We start from the raw sequence: 16,597 nt of genomic DNA, 5'->3' as shown, positions 1-16,597 counted from the left end.
AGTGTGCATTCACCTCTTTCCATGGGAAGAGCGTGTGAAGATAGAGGTTGCATGTAGATGCCCACCAGAGGGTCTCCAAGGGCTGGGGCTCCCTGTAACCAGTTGGGCGAGATGGCTTGATGGACGATGCCACTCAGTCGCACAGGGCTTGCTCATGGAGTTCGTGCATGAAGTGGCCATGGTGGCTGCGATGGACACTGCATGGGCACAGCAATTGAGTCGCCACTCACCAGGGCTGACCTGGCAGCTGCCACTGCTGAGGACCTAGCCTGGTAAAAGCAGCTGTTTCTTTGAACAGAGAAAAAAAAAACAGACAATGCTAATTAAGAGCAAGACAGTGTTACGACAGATAAATATGCCACTGCAGCTATAGTAGAGATGTAAACAATCTTGAAATTATTAAAAAAAAAAAAAATGTTGATGGAAAAAGACTTATTGCAAGTAAAGAAGTTAAAACAGTTGTAAAAATTATATTTCTGCCCAACTATATCCAGATTGTTTCACAGGGAAGTCCTACTAAACCTTCAAAGAAGGTTATTGGACTTATTTAAAATATTCAAGAGAGGCCAGGTGCGGTGGCTCAAGCCTGTAATCCCAGCACTTTGGGAGGCCGAGACGGGTGGATCACGAGGTCAGGAGATCGAGACCATCCTGGTTAACACGGTGAAACCCCGTATCTACTAAAAAAAATACAAAAAACTAGCCGGGCGAAGTGGCGGGCGCCTGTGGTCCCAGCTACTCGGGAGGCTGAGGCAGGAGAATGGTGTAAACCCGGGAGGTGGAGCTTGCAGTGAGCTGAGATCCGGCCACTGCACTCCAGCCTGGGCGACAGAGCCAGACTCAGTCTCAAAAAAAAAAAAAAATATTCAAGAGAATGGGGCAAAATATGAAAAGCTAGACAACTCACTTTATCAGATATGAATAATGTTAATTCTAAAGTCAGAGAACAAATAATAAAGAAACATGATAGGAAAATCACTATTAATAATTAGATGAAAAATAGATGAGAAAAAAGTAGACTGTGTCCATCAGTGTGCTATAAACAAATTAAATGTCTTGACCAAGTTATGAATCCCGAGAATGCAAGAATATTTAAACTTTAAATCTTTTAATGCATTTTAACACTTAATTCAATAATTCAGAAAGAGATCATCATAGTTCACTAGATGTAGAAATCACTGTAGATGAAATCCAACACTACACCTGACCTACATTTCTTCAGTTATCTCTACTTTTAAGAATTCGTGATCAGTGCAGCACTATTCACAATAGCAAAGACAAGGAATCAACCTAGACGCCTATCAACAGTGGAACGGATAAAGAAAAATGTGGTACATATACACCATGGAATGCTACCCAGCCAAAAAACGAGAACAAAATCATGTCCTTCACAGCAACGTGGATGAAGCTGGAGACCATTATTCTAAGCAAATTAATGTAGAAACAGAAAACCAAGTACCACATATTCTTACCTATAAGTGGGAGCTAAACCTTGAGTACACATGGACCCAAAGAAGGGAACAATAGACACTGGAGCATCCTTGAGGGTAGAGGGTGGGAGGAGGGGGAAGATTAAAAAAAAACTACCTATCCAGTATAGTGCTGATTACCTGAGTAACAAAATTATCTGCACACCAAACACCCATGATACACAATTTACCCATGTAACAAACCTGAATATGTATCCCTTGAACCTAAAAAGTCGAAAAGAAAAAAGAAAAAAAGAATTCCTGATCAGGTTGAGCCCACCTAAATAATCCAGGACAATGGCCGGGCGCGGTGGCTCACGCCTGTAATCCCAGCACTTTGGGAGGCCGAGGCGGGTGGATCACGAGGTCAGGAGATCAAGACCATCCTGGCTAACACGGTAAAACCTTGTCTCTACTAAAAATACAGAAAATTAGCTGGGCGTCCTGGCAGGCGCCTGTGGTCCCAGCTACTCAGGAGGCTGAGGCAGGAGAATGGCGTGAACCTGAGAGATGGAGCTTGCAGTGCGCCAAGATCGTACCACCGTACTCCAGCCTGGGCAACAGAGCGAGACTCTGTCTCAAAATAATAATAATAATAATAATCCAGGGCAGTCTCGCCTCTCAGTGTCCATACCCTTAACAATATCTGCAGTTCATCTTGTTGTGTAAGATCACACATCCAAAAGTTCCGGAGCTTAGAGTTTGAATATATTTGTGGGGCCATTATTCTGCCTATTGTAATTATATGGTGGCTGAATGAGATTTAACATTAGTCTAATTAAACTCCTAGAAGATGAAAGGTAAGTAATTACAAGGCGGCATTCCATAAGGAGATATGGCAAACAATTAAGTAAAGATATACACAGCCCCATGAATGAAAGGAGATTCACATCAACTCAGACCGCACTGGAACTTCAGATGGTAAAGACAAACAGTGATCTTTAAAGTGGCCATAGAAGAAACACAGATCTGGCCAGGCGCGGTGGCTCACGCCTGTAATCCCAGCACTTTGGGAGGCCGATGTGGGCGGATCACGAGATCAGGAGATTGAGAACATCCTGGCCAACATGGTGAAACCCAGTCTCTACTAAAAATACAAAAAAATCTGCTGGGCGTGGGGGTGCGCACCTGTAGTCCCCACTACTCAGGAGACTGAGGCAGGAAAATCGCTTGAACCCGTAGTCCTAGCTACTCAGGAGACTGAGGCAGAAAAATAGTTTGAACCCAGGAGGCAGAGCTTGCGGTGAGCCGAGATCGCACCACTGCACTCCAGCATGGGCAACAGAGCAAGACTCTATCTCAAAAAAATAAAAATAAAATAAAAAGAAACAGATCATTATTTAATTTTTTTTTTTTTTTTTTTTTTTTTTGAGACGGAGTCTGGCTCTGTCGCCCAGGCTGGAGTGCAGTGGCCAGATCTCAGCTCACTGCAAGCTCCGCCTCCCGGGTTTACGCCATTCTCCTGCCTCAGCCTCCCGAGTAGCTGGGACTACAGGCGCCAGCCACGTCGCCCGGCTAGTTTTTTTTTAGTAGAGACGGGGTTTCACCGTGTTACCCAGGATGGTCTTGATCTCCTGACCTCGTGATCCGCCCGTCTCGGCCTCCCAAAGTGCTGGGATTACAGGCTTGAGCCACCGCGCCCGGCCTAATTTTTTTTTTTTTTAGATGGAGTCTTGCTCTATTGCCCAGGCAGGCTGGAGTGCAATGGTGCCATCTCGGCTCACTGCAACATCTGCCTCCCAGGTTCGAGCAATTCTCCTGCCTCAGCCTCCCAAGTAGCTGGGATGACAGGTGCACACCACCACGCCTGGCTCATTTTTGTATTTTTAGTAGAGACAGGGTTTCACCTTGTTGGTCAGGCTGGTCTCAAACTCTTGACCTCAAATGATCCATCCGCCTCGGCCTCCCATAGTGCTGGGATTACAGATGTGAGTCACGAGGCCCGGCCAAGAGATCATTTAAAATGCAACTGGATTGGAATGTAGCTGATGTCTCTCCCTGTCAGCCCCAGTAGCCAGAAGAGACACTGGCATTCACAAGCTGAGGGAAGAACCAACATCAAACTAGGAATTTGTGGCTGGCAAACCGATCTTTTGAGGCAGGCAGATCATAATGTCAGAAGTTCGAGATCACCCTGGCCAGCATGGTGAAACCCTGTCTCTACTAAAAATAAAAAAATTAGCTGGGCATGGTGGCACGTGCCTGTAGTCCCAGCTCCTCGGGAGGCTGAGGCAGGGGAATCACTTGAACCCGGGAGGCCGAGGTTGCTGTGAGCCGAGATCGTGCCACTGCACTCCAGCCTAGGTGACAGAGCGAGACCTTGTCTCAAATAAACAAATAAATAAGTAAATAAGATAAAGTTAAATAAGGTCACAGGGTGGGGCCCTAATCTGCTGGGACTGGTGTTTCTAAGAGGAAGACATAGAAATGTCTCTCTTTCTGCAAGCACACGGAGGAAAGGCCATAGGAGGACATAGTGAGAAGATGGTCATCTACAAACCAGGAAAAGAGCCCCCACTAACCGGAAACGAAATTTTCCAGTACTTTGATCTTAAGATTTTGTTATTGAATGAATGTTTGTGTGTCAAATTCATATGTCAAAGCTCTAATTCCCAGCATGATGGTATTAAGAGGTGGACCTTTGGGAGGTTATTAGATTCAGATGAGGTCAAGAGATTGACCCCATGATGGGATTAGTGTCCTTATAAGAAAAGGAGGAGACTGGAGCTCTCATTCTCTTCACCACATGAGGATATGGCAAGAAGGCCGCTGTTTCCCAGGCAGGAAGAGGGACTTCACCCCGAACTGAATCTGCTGGCACCCTGATCTCAGACTTCCAGCCACAAGATTTGTGAGAAACGAATTTTTGTCGTTTAAGCCACCCATCTGTTGTGTTCTGTTATGGCAGCCCTGTAACTGAGTACCCCATTTTCCTTAAAATTATCTTTACCTTTTTTCTTTTTCCCTGTGTGTTCGCCTCTTACTTAGCTCTTTAAGAATGCAATTATAACCTTTGCCTTCTCTCTCCCAGACACTCCCTACACTGCAAGCTTACCTATGTGTGGGCTTAGAAGTTCCAGGGACCAGCAGGCTCATACCTATAATCCCATCACTTTGGGAGGCCAAGGTGGGTGGATCACCTGAGGTCAGGAGTTCAAAACCAACCTGGCCAAAATGGTGAAACACCATCTCTACTAAAAATACAAAAATTAGCTGGGTGTGGTGGCGGGTGCCTATAATCCCAGCTACTCAGGAGGCCGAGGCAAGAGACTCGCTTGAACCCGGGAGGCGAAGGTTGTAGTGAGGTGAGATCACACCACTGCACTTCAGCCTGGGCAACAAGAGTGAAATTCTGTCTCAGAAAAAAAAAAAAAAAAAAAAAAAAACAAGAAGAAGTTCTAGGGACCAAACCTTAAAACAAACCAGGAACCTCCAGAACTCTCCCCCACCAGGAGATTGCTTTGAGACAATGGTCAATTTACAACCTAGTTCTGCCCACAATGGTGCCAATCGGACCACTCAATAGATAAGCCATCAAACAAGTCACGTAGACCTCACACCTCCTTACCCCTTCCCTGCAAGCCAGTCACACCAAGTCCCCCTTTATAAACCTTGGCCTTCTCCCTAGAAATTTGAAGTATTTACTTTGGATGGGAATTTGGCCACTTCCCCACTACTAGTTTTGGTTAATAAAGTTACTTTCTTACTACCAGCCCTCCTGCTTGTTATCTGAATTTGCAAGCAGCAAGTAGCCAGACCTGAGTTCAGTTACAGTGCAAGATGACTAAGGCAATCCCCAAAACCAAATACCAGTAACTCCCCCTTTCCAGTCTCAGACCCAGCTTTAAGATCACAGCATTTAATCATGCCTTTTTTTTTGTTTTTTTTGAGATAGAGTCTCGCTCTGTTGCCCAGGCTGGAGTGCAGTGGCGCTATCTCGGCTCACTGCACGCTCCGCCTCCCAGGTTCACGCCATTCTCCTGCCTCAGCCTCTTGAGTGGCTGGGACTACGGGCGCCTGCCACTGTGCCCGGCTAATTTATTGTATTTTTAGTAGAGACGGGGTTTCACCATGGTCTCGATCTCCTGACCTTATGATCCGCCCGCCTCGGCCTCCCAAAGTGCTGGGATTACAGGCGTGAGCCACCACGCCCGGCATTAATCATGCCTTAACAAATATTTAGTGAGTGCCTCTGTGCTAGGCATGGTTCTAGGCCTGGTGATCATTTAATCAATAAAAGACAAACACCTGCTCCCTGATGCTTACAATCTGAAAGACAGACAATAAATAAAAGCATAATAACAGTAGTGGGTTACATGGATGTGTTCCAGTAAAAAAAATCTTAAAATAAAACAACAGACTTTATATGTTCTCTCTTTCTCTGGGTTGACTGGGCTCAGCCAGGCAGCTCTTCTGCTCCATGTGACATAGGCAAAAGCTGCCATCATCTGGAGCCTGAGGGGCCCAGAGCATTCAAGAGGCTTACTGGGGCTGTTAACTTGGTTGTCTGAGTTCTCCTCCACCTACTGCTCCACATGGCTAGGTTGCTCCCTGCTCCATCCCTGGGCTTCAGAGGGGGTGTTTCAAGATATCTAGTCAGAACCACAAGGGATCTTTTGTAAGAACCTCAGAAGTCAGACAGTATCATGATCCCCATGTTCTAGTCACCAAAACCAGTCTCAGATCCAAGAGTCAGGGAGTAGGGGGATTAGGCTCAGGTCTTGATAGAGGATGGCAAGGTCACATTGCTAAAGAGCATGTGGGATCGAAGACATTGGTGAAGCCATCTTTGGAAAAAGACATTTGCATACTTAGAAAGAGATAGGAGATAAGAAAAACAATAATACAAAGTAGAGAATTAATGCAAAGTCACACAGGTGGCATTTTTAAATAGTATGGTCAGGGCCGAGTGCGGGGGCTCATGCCTGTAATCCCAGCACTTTGGGAGGCCTAGGCGGGCAGATTCCCTGAGGTCAGGAGTTCAAGATCAGCCTGGCCAACATGGCAAAACCCCATCTCTACTAAAAATACAAAAATTGGGCCAGTCACGGTGGCACATGCCTGTAATCCCAGCACTTTGGGGGGCCAAGACAGGCGGATCACGAGGTCAGGAGTTTGAGACCAGCCTGATCAACATGGTGAAACCCTATCTCTTCTAAAAATACAAAAATTAGCTGGGAGTGGTGATGCGCACCTGTAATCCCAGCTACTCAAGAGGCTGAGGCAGGAGAATCACTTGAACCTGGGAGGCGGAGGTTGCAGTGAGCCAAGATCATACCACTGCACTCCAGCCTGGGTGACAGAGTGAGACCTGTCTCAATAAATAAATACATAAATACATAAATAAATATAGGATGGTCAGGGTGGGCCTCTTGGATGGGCCATGTGAGCAGACCTGAGGAGGAAACAGCTATGCAGATATTTGAAGGAAGAACCTTCCAGTATCCCGCTGTAAGCATACCCAGGACTCTGCTCTGGGGCAGACCCTAGAGCTGCAGTAGAAATGGAGGTGGCCACACTCACAGAGACTGTGGCAGAGTGATGGGGATTTGGATCTCCTTTTCCTGCTGTGGCTGTTAGAAGTTCTGGAGTTGGGGAGGGAAATGCACTGGCATGTGGAGGAAGATGAGGAGAGGAGGGGGAGGCTGAAGTGTGTCCCACCCTCGCTCCACCTCTCTGTTCTCTCTCTCCTGCACCCGATGCCTCCCCGACTTCCCCAGAGTTGTGGCCACTGACAAGGAGGACCCTGAGGGCAACCACACCTTGCCATGCAGAGCACCTGGCTTCTCACCTGCCAACCTCACTCTGACCTGGCGGTAGGAAGGGAAGGAGCCAACTCTGGACTCAAGGCTCAAAGGGACCAGACCCAGGGAGATGAGACATATCAGGGCTGGGCAGCTGTGGGGGACCCTCCCAGAGAAGGCATGAGATACACCTGCCTGCAGGTGCCCCTGGGCCTAGAGAAGCCGCTCAGTGTGACTAGGTGAGGTGTTGTCAGAGGACCAGGGGCTGAGGGAGGGGCATCCCATCGAGACCCTGCCCCCCTCTCTGCCTCAGCACTCAAGGCCCCTTCCTCCCTCCTCTATGGAGATGCTGAGGATGTCCTCATTCTCCCTCTGAGCACTCACATCTCACCCCTCATCTGTCTCTCTAACCTCCTTCCTTCCTGCTGCAGCTTCTGCCCCAGCCCCAGGCTCTGACCTCTCTCTCCCCAGTTCCACCCTCCAGGGGGTGATGGTTCACTTCCCTCTGAGGAGCCAGCACTAGGTGAGAGGCTAGGAGAAGGAAAAGCTCACGGGCATGGATTGGGAGGGAGAATGGGCACTGAAATGGAAGGCTGGGGAGACAGAAAAGGCAGGTGTTTCCAAATCACTATTTTTCTGTCATGGTCAGAGTGCCATCCTGCTGCCAGGCCCAGGGACGTGGAAGGAGCAGCAGGAATTGGGACATACTCCACAGGAAAGAACAATGTGACTCCTTCCTCCACCGTCTTCTTCCTCTTGCCTATTCTGGTCAATTCTGTAAGTGAATCATGTTACCAAAATGTTAAATGTTTCTTTTAGGAAAGTCTCCAAATATTAGGGAATAAAATTATTAGGGTCTAAGCCCTGCATACTGAAAAACAGAAGCTTTAAGAAATAAAGACCTGCATGGAGAATTGGTCATCAAGTCGGGGATGTCAAAGTCTGCGCTGAATCAGCTCTTTTTTTCTTTCTTTCTTTTTTTTTTTTTTTTGAGACAGAGTCTTGCTCTGTCACCCAGGCTGGGGTGCAGTAGTGTGATCTCAGCTCACTGCAACCTCTGCCTCCCCGACTCAAGCAATTCTCCTGTCTCAGGCTCCCAAGTAGCTGGGATTACAGGCATGCACCACTACACCCAGCTAATTTTTGTAATTCTCAGCAGAGATGGGGTTTCGCCATGTTGGCCAGGCTGGTCTCAAACTTCTGACTTTAGGTGATCTGCCCGCCTCAGCCTCCCAAAGTTCTGGGATTACAGGTGTGAGCCACTGCGCCCAGCTGAATCAGCTCTAAAGTGGTGCTGAAGTGAGAGCCATTTATGTGCCTGTGTGAGCTCAGGCAGGTCTCAGACAGGTCTTGGGACCTCTGTATCCTCCTTAGAAGAGTGAAATAAGCACCCATTGCCCAGACCTTGGTTATGATACGTCATTCTCCGATAAAAGGAGGCAGGGCTCCTTAGAAAAACAGCTGATTCTAGGGCTGGGATAGCAAAAACATAAGATGAGCCTGGAACATCTTGTAATGCCGGAAAGTAACCCCCACCCATCTCCCAACCCTCACCACCAAAAAATAAGGGCATGTCAGAGGGACACAGGAGTCAACCTGAAAGACAAAGCTGGAATAATCTGAGCAACAAAGTACAATAGTATTGGATTATAACCCAAAATATAAATAAATATTCATTCCACACTGATTTATTTAATCAAAAATAATTAAATAAATAAATAGGGAAGAAGAGACAAATCTTCCTTACAGAAGAATTTCAAAAAATATATTACAAGAATCTCCATTCCAGGAGACGGAATTTTATTTCTTTCACCTTGAATACAGGCTGGACTTACCGACTTGCTTCCAAAGACTAGAGTATGAAAAGGGAAAAACAATAACTTTACAGTGGAAAAATGTAGCAGACACTACCTTAACCAAGCAATCAGTCATGTTAACATCTTGCACCCCAGAAATGATGTGATGAGGACACTCCCCCTCTATAGTATTCTTCCCTTAATCCCATAACCCCAGTCTAATCATCATAAGGAAGCATCAGACAAACCCAAAGTGAGGGACATTCTACAAATTATCTGTCCAGTATTCTTCGAAACTTTCAAGGTCATGAAAATAGGTAAAGACTGAGAAACTCACAGATCAGAAAGACTAGAGAGACTCAAAAGCTAAATGCATTAATGGGCCCTGGAAAAACAGGTGAAGTCCAAATAAAGTCTACAGTTTAGCAAATAGTATTATTATAGCAATGTTAATTTCTTAGTTTCTTAGTCTTGACATAATTTTGTTAGATGTTAACATTAAGGAAAGCTGGAGTTTATGGAAACTCTGTGTTCTAGCTTTGCAACTCTTTAAATCTATTATTGTTATTGTTATTTTTTGTTTTGTTTTGTTTTGTTTTTGAGATGGAGTCTTGCTCTGTCACCCAGGCTGGAGTGCAATGGCGCCATCTCAGCTCACTGAAACCTCCACCTCCTGGATTCAGGTGATTTTCCTGCCTCAGCCTCCCGAGTAACTGGGATTACAGGTGCCTGCCACCATGCCCAGCTACTTTTTGTATTATTAGTAGGGATGGGGTTTCACCATGTTGACCAGGGTGGTCCCAAACTCCTGACCTCAGGTGATCCGCCCACCTCAGCCTCCCAAAGTTAAATCTATTATTATTCAAAACAAATTGAATTTAAAGTGAAATTAAGCTAGGCAGAGTAGCTCATGCCTGTAATCCCAGCCTTTTGGGAAGCCAGGACAGAAGGATTCCTTAAACCCGGGAGTTTGAGAGAAGCCTGGGCAACATGGTGAGACCTTGTCTCTATAAAACAATTTTTAATATAAAAAGTGAAATGAATAGACATATATTAAATAAATTAAATCAATAATTAATAACATTCAGAAACAGAAAACATCAGCCCGCAAATGGGTTTACTGATAAATTCTACCAAACATTTAAGGAAAAAAATTATACCAATTTTCTATAATCTCTTCCAAAAGCCATACTTTCTTTTGCTGCTGTTGTTATTTAGTTTTAATTTCATAATCATAAACTTAATGCTGCAATCCAGCTAGGCATGGAAGGGAACAAGGAAAACATGGAACCCAAAGGGAACTGCAGCGAGAGCACAGTTTCTAGGCTACTACGAGCAGATGGGTGGAGGGTGCTCTCCTGAGTTACGGAAGGAATGGTCTAGTGGTTAAGATAAAACACAAGTCAGGCCAGGCGTGGTGGCTCACACCTGTAATCCCAGCACTTTGTGAGACTGACGCAGATGGGATCACCTGAGGTCAGGAGTTCGAGACCAGCCTGACCAACATGAAGAAACCCCATCTCTACTAAAAATACAAAATGAACTGGGTGTGGTGGCTCATGCCTGTAATCCCAGCTACTCGGGAGGCTGAGGCAGGAGAATCGCCTGAACTCAGGAAGCAGAGGTTTCAGTGAGCCGAGATGGTGCCATTGCACTCCAGTCTGGCAACAAGAACGAAACTCAGTCTCAAAAAAACCCAAAAAAAAACCACAAGTCAAACTTAGTCAAGTTGTTCACAGTCAGCAATGGTGATCTTCTTGATGGTCTTGCCATTCTGGACCCAAAGCACTCCATGGCCTCCACAGTATTCATGCCATCTTTCACCTTGCCAAAGACCACGTGCTTGCCATCCAACCACTCAGTCTTGGCAGTGCAGATGAAAAACTGAGAATCGCCCGGGCCTGGTGACTCACACCTGTAATCTCAGCACTTTGGGAGGCCGAGGCAGGCAGATCACCTGAGGTCAGGAGTTCGAGACCAGCCTGACCAACATGGTGAAACTCCGTCTCTACTAAAAATACAAAAATTAGCCAGGTGTGGTGGTGCATGCCTGTAATCCCAGCTACTCAGGAGGCTGAGGCAGGAGAATTGCTTGAACCCGGGAGGCGGAGGTTGTAGTGAGCCAAGATCCTGCCACTGCACTCCAGCCTGGGTGACAGAGTGAGACTCCATCTCAAAAAAAAAGAAAAAGAAAAAAAAAACTGGGAATCATTTGTGTTGGGTCCAGCATTTGCCATGTACAAGATGCCAGGACCTGTCTGCTTTAGGATGAAGTTCTCGTCATCAAATTTCTCTCCATAGATGGACTTGCCACCAGTGCCATTATGGCATGTGAAATCACCACCCTGACACATAAACCCTGAAATAATTCTGTGAAAGGAGGAACTTTTTTAACTAAATCCTTTCTCTCCAGTGCTAAGAGCATGAAAGTTTTCTGCTGTCTTCGGAAACTTGTCTGCAAACAGCTTGAAGGAGATGCAGCCCAAGGACTCGCCATTGACGGCGATGTCGAAGGACACGGTGGGGTTGACCATGGTTGATAGTACAGGGCTCCTGGGGGTGGCGTCTGCAAAGCCAAGACAGACACTTTCTATCTCATTTCATGAGGCCGGGATTCCATGAGGGAATACTTTCTAACTAATTCCATGAGGCCAGCATTTGCCAAATACCAAAATCAGATGAAGACTTTACAAAAAAAGAAAACCACGGACCAATATCTCTCATGAACATAGATGCAAAAATCCTCAGCAAAATGCTAGCAAATCAAATCCACAATGTATGAAAAGAACAATACACCATGACTAAGTGGAATTTATCCTAGGTATGCAAAGTTACTTCAACATTTGAAAATCAATTAATGTAATCCATTATGTCAACTGGCTAAAGAAGAAAATCACATGATCATATCAACAGAGGTAGAAAAAGCAATTGACAACATCCAACACCCATTCATGATGATTTAAAAAAAAAAAATCTCTTAGGAAGCTAGGAATAGAGAAGACCTTACTCAACTTGATAAACAACATCCACAAAACATCCACAGCTAACATCACACTTAATGGTGAGAAACTAAAAGCTTGCCTGCTGAGATCAGGACAAGGCAGGAATGACCCTCTCAACACAGCTTTTCAACATTGTACTGGAAGTCCTAGCTAATGCAGTAAGACAAGAAAAGGAACTAAAAGGTATACAAATTTGGAACGAGAAACAAAACTGTCTTTGTTCACAGATGATATGATTGTCTATGTAGAAAATCAAAAAGAATCCACACATAAAAAACTCCTGGAACTAACAAGCAATTATAGCAAAGTTGCAGGATATAAAGTTTATATGTAAAAGCCAATCACTTTTCTTTTTTTTTTTTTTTTTTGAGATAGAGTCTTGCTCTGTCACCCAGGCTGGAGTGCAGTGGCCGGATCTCAGCTCACTGCAAGCTCCGCCTCCCGGGTTCACGTCATTCTCCTGCCTCAGCCTCCTGAGTAGCTGGAACTACAGGCGCCCCCCACCTCGCCCGGCTAGTTTTTTTGTATTTTTTAGTAGAGACGGGGTTTCACCGTGTTAGCCAGGATGGTCTCGATCTCCTGACCTCGTGATCTACCCGTCTTAGCCTCCCAAAGTGCTGGGATTACAGGCTTGAGCCACCGCGCCCGGCCGCCAATCACTTTTCTATGTATCAGCAATGAACATGTAGAATTTGCCATTTAATTTTTTTTTTGTTCAAGATGGAGTCTTGCTCTGTCGCCCAGGCTAGAGTGCAGTGGCGCCATCTCAGCTCACTGCAACCTCCGCCTCCCGTGTTCAAGCAATTCTCCTGCCTCAGCCTCCTAAGTAGCTGGGATACAGGCGTGTCCCAACATGCCCAGCTAATTATTGTATTTTTAGTAGAGACGGGGTTTCACCATGTTGTCCAGGCTGATCTCGAACTTTTGACCTCCTGATCCACCTGCCTCGGCCTCCCAAAGTGCTGGAATTACAGGCGTGAGCCACCACTCCTGGCCCAGAATTTGCCATTTAAAACACAATACCACTTACGTTAGCACCCCTAAAAATGAAACACTTAGGTACAAATCTAACAAAATATGTGCAAGATCTATATGAAGAAAACTACAAAACTCCAACAAAAGAAATCAAAGAACTAAACAAATGGAGAGATGTTCCATGTTCATAGTCACGAAGGCTCAATATTGTTAATATATCTGTTCTTTCCAACTTGATCTGTAGAATGAATGCAATCTCAATAAAAAAACCTCAGTAAGTTATTTTGTGGATATTAACAAACTGATTCAAACTTTATATGGTGAGGCAAAAGACCTAGCCAGCACAATACAGAAGAAAAATAAAGTCAAAGTACCACCACTACCTGACTTCAAGACTTCCTATAAAGCCACAGTAATCAAGACAGAGTGGTGATTAGCGTAGCTATTGTGGGAAACGATATGGAGGTTCTGCAAAAATTTTAAAAATGAAATACCACATGATCCCGCAATCCCACTAATGGGTATATATCCAAAGGATACAAAATCAGTATGTTGAGATATTTGCACTCCCATGTTCATTGCATCGTTATTCTTTTTTTCTTTTTTCTTTAGAGACAGAGTCTCTCTATTTTGCCCAGGGTTGTCTTGAACTCCTGGCCTCAAGTCTCAGCCTCCCAATTAGCTGGGATTATAGGCACAAAACACTGCACTGGGCTGCTGCATTATTCTCAATAGCCAAGATATGGAATCTACCTAAGTGTCCATCAATGGATGAATAGATAAAGAAAATGTGGTATATATAAAAAATGGAATACTATTCAGCCTTGAAAAACAAAAGTCTGTCATTTGTGACAACATGGATGAACCTGGAAGACATTATGTTAAGTGAAATAAGCCAGGCATAGAAAGACAAATACAATTTCACTTATACGTGGAGTACAGAAAAACGTCAGACTCACATATAGAGAGTCAACTGGTGGTTATCAGAGGCTGGGAGGTGGGGGAACTGGGGAGATTTTAGCCAAAGAACACAAGATTTCAGTTAAGAAGAATAAGTTCAAGAGATCTATTGTACCTTATGGTGACTAAACTTAATAACAACATATTGTATATTTCAAAATAGTATGATAATTGCTTTAAGCATTCTCATCACACACACAAAAAATATGTATGTGAGGTAATGTACATGTTATTAAATTGTTTGGTTTATGCATTCCACAATGTGTGTGTATGTGCGTGTGTGTGTGTGTGTATATATATATATATAAAAACATGATATACACCATAAATGTATAAAATTTGTTAATCAAAAAATTAATTTTAGAAAGACAGAGTGGCATTGGCAAAGAATAGTCAAATTGATCCACTTGAGCAGAATAGAGAGCCAAGAAATAGTCCCACATAAATACAAGGAGCAAAGACAATACGATAGAGAAAAGATAGTATTGGTCAGGCACGGTGGCTCACGCCTGTGATCCCAGCACTTTGGGAGGCCGAGACGGGAAGATCACGAGGTTAGGAGCTCGAGACCATCCTGGCTAGCACGGTGAAACTCCATCTCTACTAAAAATACAAAAAATTAGCCGGGTGCAGTGGCGGGCACCTGTAGTCCCAGCTACTCAGGAGGCTGAGGCAGGAGAATGGCGTGAACCCGGGAGGCGGAGCTTGCAGTGAGCCGAGATTGCGCCACTGCACTCCAGCCTGGGCGTCTCAAAAAAAAAAAGAGAAAAGATAGTCTTTTCAGCAAATGATGCTGGAACAACTGGACAGCCATGTACAAGAAAAATGAAAAGATCTCTCTTAAAAGGTTACTGTGAAAGCCACCTGTGACAGTAACAGAAAGTGCCCAGCAGGGTCTCTGACACTTAGTAATGTAATCTCTCTCACTGTAATGTGATGGCTAAACTTCAACATCCCTCAGCCCCTATCTCCATAAAACTTTCCCGTAGAGGCAACAATGATTCCTGTCAGTCACCCAGTCCTGCCAATCCACTGGGTAGGATACAATATTGAAGGGCCCATCAGCACACTGGCCTTAGGGGGCTCTGCAGCCCCTTGACCTTGTGGATGATGCTGGTCTTAATCTCTTCTTGTCCCTGGCTAAAGACAGGCCCCTCCTGCGGAGGCCAGGTCAGAATGCTCATCTGATTAAGACTCTATTAAGAGTCAGGAATAACAAAAACAACAATAAATAAATAAACATAGCAACATAATCTATGTGTCTTAGTCCATTTCCTGCTGCTATAACAGAGTACTACAGACTGGGTAATTTATTTTGTTATTTTTCAAACAGGGTCTCTCTCTGTCGCTCAGACTGGAGTGCGGTGGCATGATCTCAACTCATTGCAACCTCCACCTCCCAGACTCAAGTGATCCTCCCACGTCAGCCTCCTATGTAACTGGGACCACAGACCCGCACCACCACACCCAGCTAATTTTTGTGTTTTTTTGTGGAGATGGAGTTTTGCCATGTGCCCAGTCTGGTCTCAAACTCCTGGGCTCAACCTTGGCCTCCCAAAGTGCTTGGATTACAGGCGTGAGCCACCACACCCAGCACAGACTGAGCAATTTATAAAGAGAATAAATGTATTTTCCACAGATCTGGAAGCTGGGAAGTCCAAGAGCATGTCACTGGCATCTTATGAGGGCCTGGCTGCAGTATCATCCCACGGTGAGAGGTGGAAGGACAAAGAGGCTGAACTGAGTTTTATCTTGCCATACAATGGCATTAATCTATTCAACCTAATCAACCCTGAAAGGTCCCATATCGGCCAGGCACAGTGGGGTGGCTCACGCCTATAATCCCAGTACTTTGGGAGGTCAAGGTGGGCAGATCACCTGAGGTCAGGATTTCGAGACCAGCCTGACCAATATGATGAAAACCTGTCTCTACTAAAAATACAAAAATTAGCTGGGCGTGGTGGCACATGCTTGTTATTCCAGCTACTCAGCAGGCTGAGACAGGAGAATCACTTGAACATGGGAGGCAGAGGTTGTAGTGAGCTGAGATTGTGCCATTGCACTCCAGCCCGGGCAACAAGAGCGAAACTCCACCTCAAAAAAATATAAAAATAAAAAAGTCTCACATCTTAATACCATTAGGATAGCAATTAAATATCAACATGAGTTTTGGTGGGGGACATTCAACCTTAGCACTAGGTATTCTGGTTTGTGTATTTTTTTTAATCTTAATTCCTTCATTTCTACAATTATGAGATCTACAATTCGTCCACTATATTTGTTTTTTGGTTTTTGTTTCGTTTTGTTTTTTGGGTTTTTTTGTGGTTTTTTTTGTGTTTTGTTTTTGTTTTTGTTTTTTGAGACAGAGTCTCGCTCAGTTGCCCAGGCTGGAGTGCAGTGGTGCCATCTCGGCTCACCGCAAGCTCCGCCTCCCGGGTTTACGCCATTCTCCTGCCTCAGCCTCCCGAGTAGCTGGGACTACAGGCGCCCGCCACCGCGCCTGGCTGATTTTTTGGATTTTTAGTAGAGACGGTGTTTCACCATGTTAGCCAGGATGGTCTCGATCTCCTGACCTTGTGATCCGCCCGCCTCGGCCTCCCAAAGTGCTGGGATTACAGGCGTGAGCCACCACGCCCAGCTGTTTTTTGTTG

The sequence above is a fragment of the Macaca fascicularis genome, chromosome 4, assembly GCF_037993035.2.
Source record: "Macaca fascicularis isolate 582-1 chromosome 4, T2T-MFA8v1.1".
NCBI lineage: Eukaryota > Metazoa > Chordata > Mammalia > Primates > Cercopithecidae > Macaca > Macaca fascicularis.
The sequence above is the reverse complement of the archived record's forward strand: the minus strand, read 5'-3'. Positions refer to the sequence as shown.